This window comes from Sander vitreus, unplaced genomic scaffold (assembly GCF_031162955.1).
Source record: "Sander vitreus isolate 19-12246 unplaced genomic scaffold, sanVit1 ctg476_0, whole genome shotgun sequence".
Lineage (NCBI taxonomy): Eukaryota > Metazoa > Chordata > Actinopteri > Perciformes > Percidae > Sander > Sander vitreus.
This window is the reverse complement of record NW_027595583.1, coordinates 32,501-40,739: the sequence shown is the minus strand read 5'-3', so window position 1 is coordinate 40,739 and position 8,239 is coordinate 32,501.

The window sequence follows — 8,239 nt, the reverse complement described above, 5'->3', positions numbered from 1 at the left end:
CACCAGACTCCATGTAAATAATCAGGACTTTTAGCGTGTATAGAGCCAGCATATCTCCACCAGACTCCATGTAAATAATCAGGACTTTTTAGCGTGTATAGAACCGTGCATATTTCCACATGTAAATGGTTGAATTAAGGGTTTATTTCAAGGGTGACAAAAGATTAAAAAAGAAACAGAAAGGTTGAAAAAAGCGACAATAAGTCGAACATACAACTGAAAGTTGAAAGATGGATCCTTAACATGAAGAACTCATAAACTTAAAAACCACACAAACCCAGAGGATCAGAGCTCATGTTACACACACACACACACACACACACACACACACATACACACACACACACACAGTCACACACACACACACACACACACAGCACACACACACACACACACACACACACACACACACACACACAGCTGATGTTCCCCGGATGTTTCCTACCTGGCAGGTGTGGAGGTTTGTCCCCCTGTCCCCGGTCGGGCAGGAGGCGTCCAGCTCTGTCTGAAGGTCCCGGATGTAGTCGATAACGTGCTGCAGGATCTCCACCCGGCTTGCGGCGCGTCCGCGCGGCAGACCGGGCACGAGCCGCCGCAGCAGCCGGTAACAGAGCTCCATGTCTCGGGGAAGGAGCGCCGGGACCATCGGGACATACTCCCCCGGGGAAAGGCTCTTGTTCCGGGGGAAACCCCTGGAGAAACCCCGCAGAGGGCAGCGGAGGCTCCGGGGAATGCAGCTCAGAGTGCCGCTGCCTGAAGCAGGAATATGCGGGAATATCATTCAAATATCACTAAAATAATCACTAAACTATGAATGAAATATCACTGGAATATCACTCAAATATATCTGAAATATGACAAAACTATGTGAGTAAAATATCGCCGAAATATATATATATATAGGCTATCAATATATGACTGAAATGCCTTAAAAATGTTATCACAGAAATATGAGAGGACTGCCAAACTGAGCCGAAAGAGTCTAGTGCAAATTTTTAAAGAGCCAGAGCTGACCGCTGATTGGCTCTCACGGCTGTCAGTCATCTTTTAGAGCGAGCTGATTGGTTCCTGAAGGACCTCAAGTCTTACCTGCACCTGGACTCTCACATGTTGTGACATTTAACTGTCTGATTCGTGTGTGTGTGTGTGTGTGTGTGTGTGTGTGTGTGTGTGTGTGTGTGTGTGTGTCTTTTATAACCTTTATTTATTCAGGGGAGGGTCACTGAGAGGCATCCTGTTTTTTGCAGGAAACACAGTCTGATCTGCTGCCACTGAGCAGCTCCACTGGGTGGGGGTTAAGGGCCTTGCTCAAGGGCGTGTGTGTGTGTGTGTGTGTGTGTGTGTGTGTGTGTGTGTGAACTTCCTGCAGGTGTGGTTCCCGCGTCCTGAAGAGATGGAGTCAAGGTCAGACTCACACCTGCAGACCAAGTCCAACAACAGGAACGTGTCAGGGTTGTTTAGTGATGCCTGTGTTGCTGTTTTTAGGACTGTTTTTTTTATTAGGATCTTTACTAAAAGTGCAAGATTAATAATTTTTTAAATATTTAACCTTGTTTGAGGCTTTTAAAAAAAGCCCTTCTGACATTTTTACATTAGTGTGTTTGGTATAACATGTTCAGACCATAGACTGTATATATTAGTGGACAAAGCATCTGGTTCAGCAAAATGCAGCAAATGCGGAAGTGCCTTAAACCTGCTTCCCTATCTGACTTCCAGCAGGGGAGACTCCTTAAACCTGCTTCCTATCTGACTTCCAGCAGGGGAGACTCCTTAAACCTGCTTCCTATCTGACTTCCAGCAGGGGAGACTCCTTAAACCTGCTTTCTATCTGACGTCCAGCAGGGGAGACTCCTTAAACCTGCTTCCTATCTGACTTCCTGCAGGGGGAGACTCCTTAAACCTGCTTTCTCTCTGACTTCCTGCAGGGGGAGACTCCTTAAACCTGCTTCCTATCTGACTTCCTGCAGGGGGAGACTCCTTAAACCTGCTTCCTATCTGACTTCCAGCAGGGAGACTCCTTAAACCTGCTTCCTATCTGACTTCCTGCAGGGAGACTCCTTAAACCTGCTTCCTATCTGACTTCCTGCAGGGGAGACTCCTTAAACCTGCTTCCTCTCTGACTTCCTGCAGGGGGAGACTCCTTAAACCTGCTTCCTATCTGACTTCCAGTAGGGGGAGACTCCTTAAACCTGCTTCCTATCTGACTTCCTGCAGGGGGAGACTCCTTAAACCTGCTTCCTATCTGACTTCCTGCAGGGGGAGACTCCTTAAACCTGCTTCCTATCTGACTTCCAGCAGGGGGAGACTCCTTAAACCTGCTTCCTATCTGACTTCCAGCAGGGGAGACTCCTTAAACCTGCTTTCCTATCTGACTTCCTGCAGGGGAGACTCCCTTAAACCTGCTTCCTATCTGACTTCCTGCAGGGGAGACTCCTTAAACCTGCTTCCTATCTGACTTCCAGCAGGGGGAGACTCCTTAAACCTGCTTCCTATCTGACTTCCTGCAGGGGGAGACTCCTTAAACCTGCTTCCTATCTGACTTCCAGCAGGGGGAGACTCCTTAAACCTGCTTCCTATCTGACTTCCAGCAGGGGGCGACACGTGCGGTTGCAAAAGGAGGTCTGTTTCTGTAGAAGTCTGTGAGAAAGTGATCCACTTCTCTCTTGATTTATGACCTCAGTAAACATTTTCATAATGAGTTGATGGTCTCAGTCTCTAGTTTGAAGTCTTCTTAACACAGAACGATGTTCATGTTCTCGTTGATTGTAAAATCGGCGATAAAGCAGGGGGTGTTTTAGGGCGGGGCTATGATGTGATTGACAGTTCGCGGCCTGTCAATCATGACAGAGGTTTAGCAAAGCTTATCCATGGCACGTTATCTTCATTTTGGGGGTTGACCAGCTTTCGTCTTCGTGACTGTGACACTTGGTCTCCTGATAATGTCTTGTTCAACGTTTGTACGACGAGACACTCAAAGGAGTCGGCAGTTCAGTTTTTCCGGTAAGTAACGTTACATTTTGTTTTAATACTGTTTTTCGTTAGCCAACGTTAGCATCCCAATTAATATCAGTTAGCTAGCTAGATTGCACCTTGCTAACCAAGCTAGCGGGATAACTAATAACGTTATGCAGACCAGACCGTATAAACGGATTAAAATATATATATTTAACGTTACAGTCGTATACAGTAGGTCTCGCCAGTGACCTGTTTTCAACCATATGTGGTGTTACTGCTAATCGATGCGCATATAATGGTAATGTTATCTTAAAGTCAAAGCCTGATATAGCTAACGTTATAGTCCAAATTCATATAAACCCTATTCACACGGGATTAGAATCATTTTGGGACCGCGTGTGGTTTAGAAAGTACCCCGTCACATCTGAGCATCGTGTGGCGCAGTCGCACGGGACAAGCGGAGACTGCTTTTACTTGAATATACTGAAATATATGTACCCCGCCCGAGAGTTGGGCAACGTTACCCGGAGGCGCCCGAAGGACAGGCACATACGCTATCACCCACACAGCATCACCGTCACCCACACAGCATCACCGTCACCCTCACAGCATCACCGTCACCCACACAGCATCACCCTCACAGCATCACCGTCACCCACTCAGCATCACCGTCACCCTCACAGCATCACCCACACAGCATCACCGTCACCCACACAGCATCACCGTCACCCTCACAGCATCACCGCACCCACAGCATCACCGTCACCCTCACAGCATCACCGTCACCCTCACAGCATCACCGTCACCCTCACAGCATCACCGTCACCCTCACAGCATCACCGTCACCCTCACAGCATCACCGTCACCCACACAGCACAGCATCACCGTCACCCTCACAGCATCACCGTCACCCACACAGCATCACCGTCACCCACACAGCATCACCGTCACCCTCACAGCATCACCGTCACCCACACAGCATCACCGTCACCCTCACACAGCATCACCGTCACCCGCATCACAGCATCACCGCTCACAGCATCACCGTCACCCACACAGCATCACCGTCACCCACACAGCATCACCGTCACCCTCACAGCATCACCGTCACCCACACAGCACAGCATCACCGTCACCCTCACAGCATCACCGTCACCCTCACAGCATCACCGTCACCCACACAGCATCACCGTCACCCACACAGCACAGCATCACCGTCACCCACACAGCATCACCGTCACCCTCACAGCATCACCGTCACCCACACAGCATCACCGTCACCCTCACAGCATCACCGTCACCCACACAGCATCACCGTCACCCACACAGCATCACCGTCACCCACACAGCACAGCATCACCGTCACCCACACAGCATCACCGTCACCCACAGCATCACCGTCACCCTCACAGCATCACCGTCACCCACAGCATCACCACACACACAGCATCACCGTCACCCTCACAGCATCACCGTCACCCTCACAGCATCACCGTCACCCTCACAGCATCACCGTCACCCTCACAGCATCACCGTCACCCTCACAGCATCACCGTCACCCTCACAGCATCACCGTCACCCACACAGCATCACCGCACCCTCACAGCATCACCGTCACCCACACAGCATCACCGTCACCCACACAGCATCACCGTCACCCTCACAGCATCACCGTCACCCTCACAGCATCACCGTCACCCACACAGCATCACCGCACCCTCACAGCATCACCGTCACCCTCACAGCATCACCCACACAGCATCACCGTCACCCACACAGCATCACCCTCACAGCATCACCGTCACCCTCACAGCATCACCCTCACAGCATCACCGTCACCCACACAGCATCACCGTCACCCTCACAGCATCACCGTCACCCTCACAGCATCACCGTCACCCACACAGCATCACCGCACTCACAGCATCACCGTCACCCACACAGCATCACCGTCACCCTCACAGCATCACCCTCACAGCATCACCGTCACCCTCACAGCATCACCGTCACCCTCACAGCATCACCGTCACCCCACAGCATCACCGTCACCCTCACAGCATCACCGTCACCCACACAGCATCACCGTCACCCTCACAGCATCACCGTCACCCACACAGCATCACCGTCACCCTCACAGCATCACCGTCACCCTCACAGCATCACCGTCACCCACACAGCATCACCGTCACCCTCACAGCATCACCGTCACCCTCACAGCATCACCGTCACCCTACACAGCATCACCGTCACCCACACAGCATCACCGTCACCCTCACAGCATCACCGCCCCCTCACAGCATCACCGTCACCCACACAGCATCACCGTCACCCTCACAGCATCACCGTCACCCACACAGCATCACCGTCACCCTCACAGCATCACCCTCACCCTCACAGCATCACCGTCACCCTCACAGCATCACCGTCACCCACACAGCATCACCGTCACCTCACAGCATCACCGTCACCCACACAGCATCACCGTCACCCTCACAGCATCACCGTCACCCACACAGCATCACCGTCACCCTCACAGCATCACCGTCACCCACACAGCATCACCGTCACCCTCACAGCATCACCGTCACCCTCACAGCATCACCGTCACCCTCACAGCATCACCGTCACTCACAGCATCACCGTCACCCTCACAGCATCACCCTCACAGCATCACCGTCACCCACTCAGCATCACCGTCACCCACACAGCATCACCGTCACCCACACAGCATCACTGTCACAGCATCACCGTCACCCACACAGCATCACCGTCACCCACACAGCATCACCGTCACCCACACAGCATCACCGTCACCCTCACAGCATCACCGTCACCATCACCGTCACCCACACAGCACAGCATCACCGTCACCCTCACAGCATCACCGCCACCCACACAGCATCACCGTCACCCCACAGCATCACCGTCACCCTCACAGCATCACCGTCACCCACACAGCATCACCGTCACCCTCACAGCATCACCGTCACCCTCACAGCATCACCGTCACCCTCACAGCATCACCGTCACCCACACAGCATCACCCTCACAGCATCACCGTCACCCACACAGCATCACCGTCACCCTCACAGCATCACCGTCACCCTCACAGCATCACCGTCACCCTCACAGCATCACCGTCACAGCATCACCGTCACCCACACAGCATCACCGTCACCCTCACAGCATCACCGTCACCCACACAGCATCACCGTCACCCTCACAGCATCACCGTCACCCACACAGCACAGCATCACCGTCACCCACACAGCATCACCGTCACCCTCACCTCAGACAAAGCCGTGCTGGAGCGCGCCGATGGACGGGGCAGTGGGCCAGAATATCCGTTTTTGCAATAAAATGTCGCACATGAAAACATTATATATATATATATTATTGTAAAGTTACATAAGTGCTCTATCTTGAAACATCTTCAGTTCTGCAGCCAAATGTATTGTATAAAGCACCAGGTTCAGACTGTTAATGTACCTAACAAGCATGCTGCTGCAGCAGTTATTAACCACTGTTGTTGATGCTGTTACACTGATGTCTTTCTTCCACTTACTGTCGTTGTGTCTGCTAACCTATGGGAAGACCTTCTGTCAGCACATTAATCATTAATAAGTTTTAAGATGAGTCACATACATGTTACAGTCTATATTTACAAATTATGTTTATTACCAAAATGTGCATATCACTAAACAAGTATTGCGTACAATACACATTGTCTAAGATACATTTGACATGTAGGAGTATGTGTACTTAATACTGCATGTCCTCAACTGAAGCATACCTTCATGTACAAGCTCATATATTAATATAAATCATTGTGAGCTACCATGCCTTAACTACAAAGGTATCAACGCTGAAAACTGAGTGACCAGAGCCTGCAGAAGGGAGACCTGGTGTATAGTGTGCGAGTAGATGGTTTCACTTCTGCCTCCCTAAATATTTCTAAAGGGGTGCCTCAAGGCTCAATCCTTGGGCCGCTTCTTTTTAGCATTTATATAAACAACCTCTGTAATAATATAAATAATACAAGCTACCATTACTATGCTGATGATACTGTTCTCTACTGTTCTGGGTCCACTTTAGGTCAAGCAATCACACTTTTACAATCTGCTTTTAACATCTTGCAACATGATCGGGCTGGTTGACTTTCACTGAGGGAAAGTCATCTAAAAACAACTGTATGTGTCAATGTCCCAACCATTTGTACACTTTCAGGTACAGAAATTGATGAAGTGTCACATTACAAATACTTGGGCATTATTATTGATCAATCACTGTCTTTCACATTGCATGTCCAAGGTTTGGTTAAAAAACTGAAGTTGAAGTTAGGTTTTTTAAGTCCTATTTATCCTTTGAAGCAAAAAAACAGCTTGTAAATGCAACTTTCTTGTCTGTTTTGGACTATGGTGACATGTTATATATGTATTCAGCCTCCCAGTGTCTTCATGCGTTGGACACGGTGTTTCATGGAGCCTTAAGCTTCATCACAAACTCAAAATCTCATACTCATCACTGTTTGCTGTACTCTCGGGTCGAGTCGTTCTCCCTCTCAATCAGGCGTTGGATGCACTGGCATCTTTTTATTTATAAAGCAGTATTAGGACTACTTCTCTGTGTGTGCATGTGTGTGTGTGTGTGTGTGTGTGTGTGTGTGTGTGTAACAGTTAAACTTACCTGTGGCTCCCTGGATTTGAATGTGCATGCCGTGTTTTGCATGTAGCAGCTGCGTGCTGGAGGCTCCGAGCGACGCTGCCACCTGCTGATCACAGATAAGATGCAAAGTGTGAAGGCTTCATCGCTGTCTGTACGCAGCTGAACACACGTCACATCTGCTGCACCTCCAGACACTTTGAAACGACAGTCAAATATGAAACGCTGTCTACACACACACACACACACACACACATGCATGTGTTCAACAGGAGACATGATGCCACAACTGTCTGTTTGGATTATTTTCAAAATGTAATGTGATTAAATAATTTGCTCTTTGACTGCCAGCGCGTCTACGTCAACCCACCAGACTCCATGTAAATAATCAGGACTTTTAGCGTGTATAGAGCCAGCATATCTCCACCAGACTCCATGTAAATAATCAGGACTTTTAGCGTGTATAGAGCCAGCATATCTCCACCAGACTCCATGTAAATAATCAGGACTTTTAGCGTGTATAGAGAGCCAGCATATTTCCACCAGACTCCATGTAAATAATCAGGACTTTTAGCGTGTATAGAGCCAGCATATTTCCACCAGACTCCATGTAAATAATCAG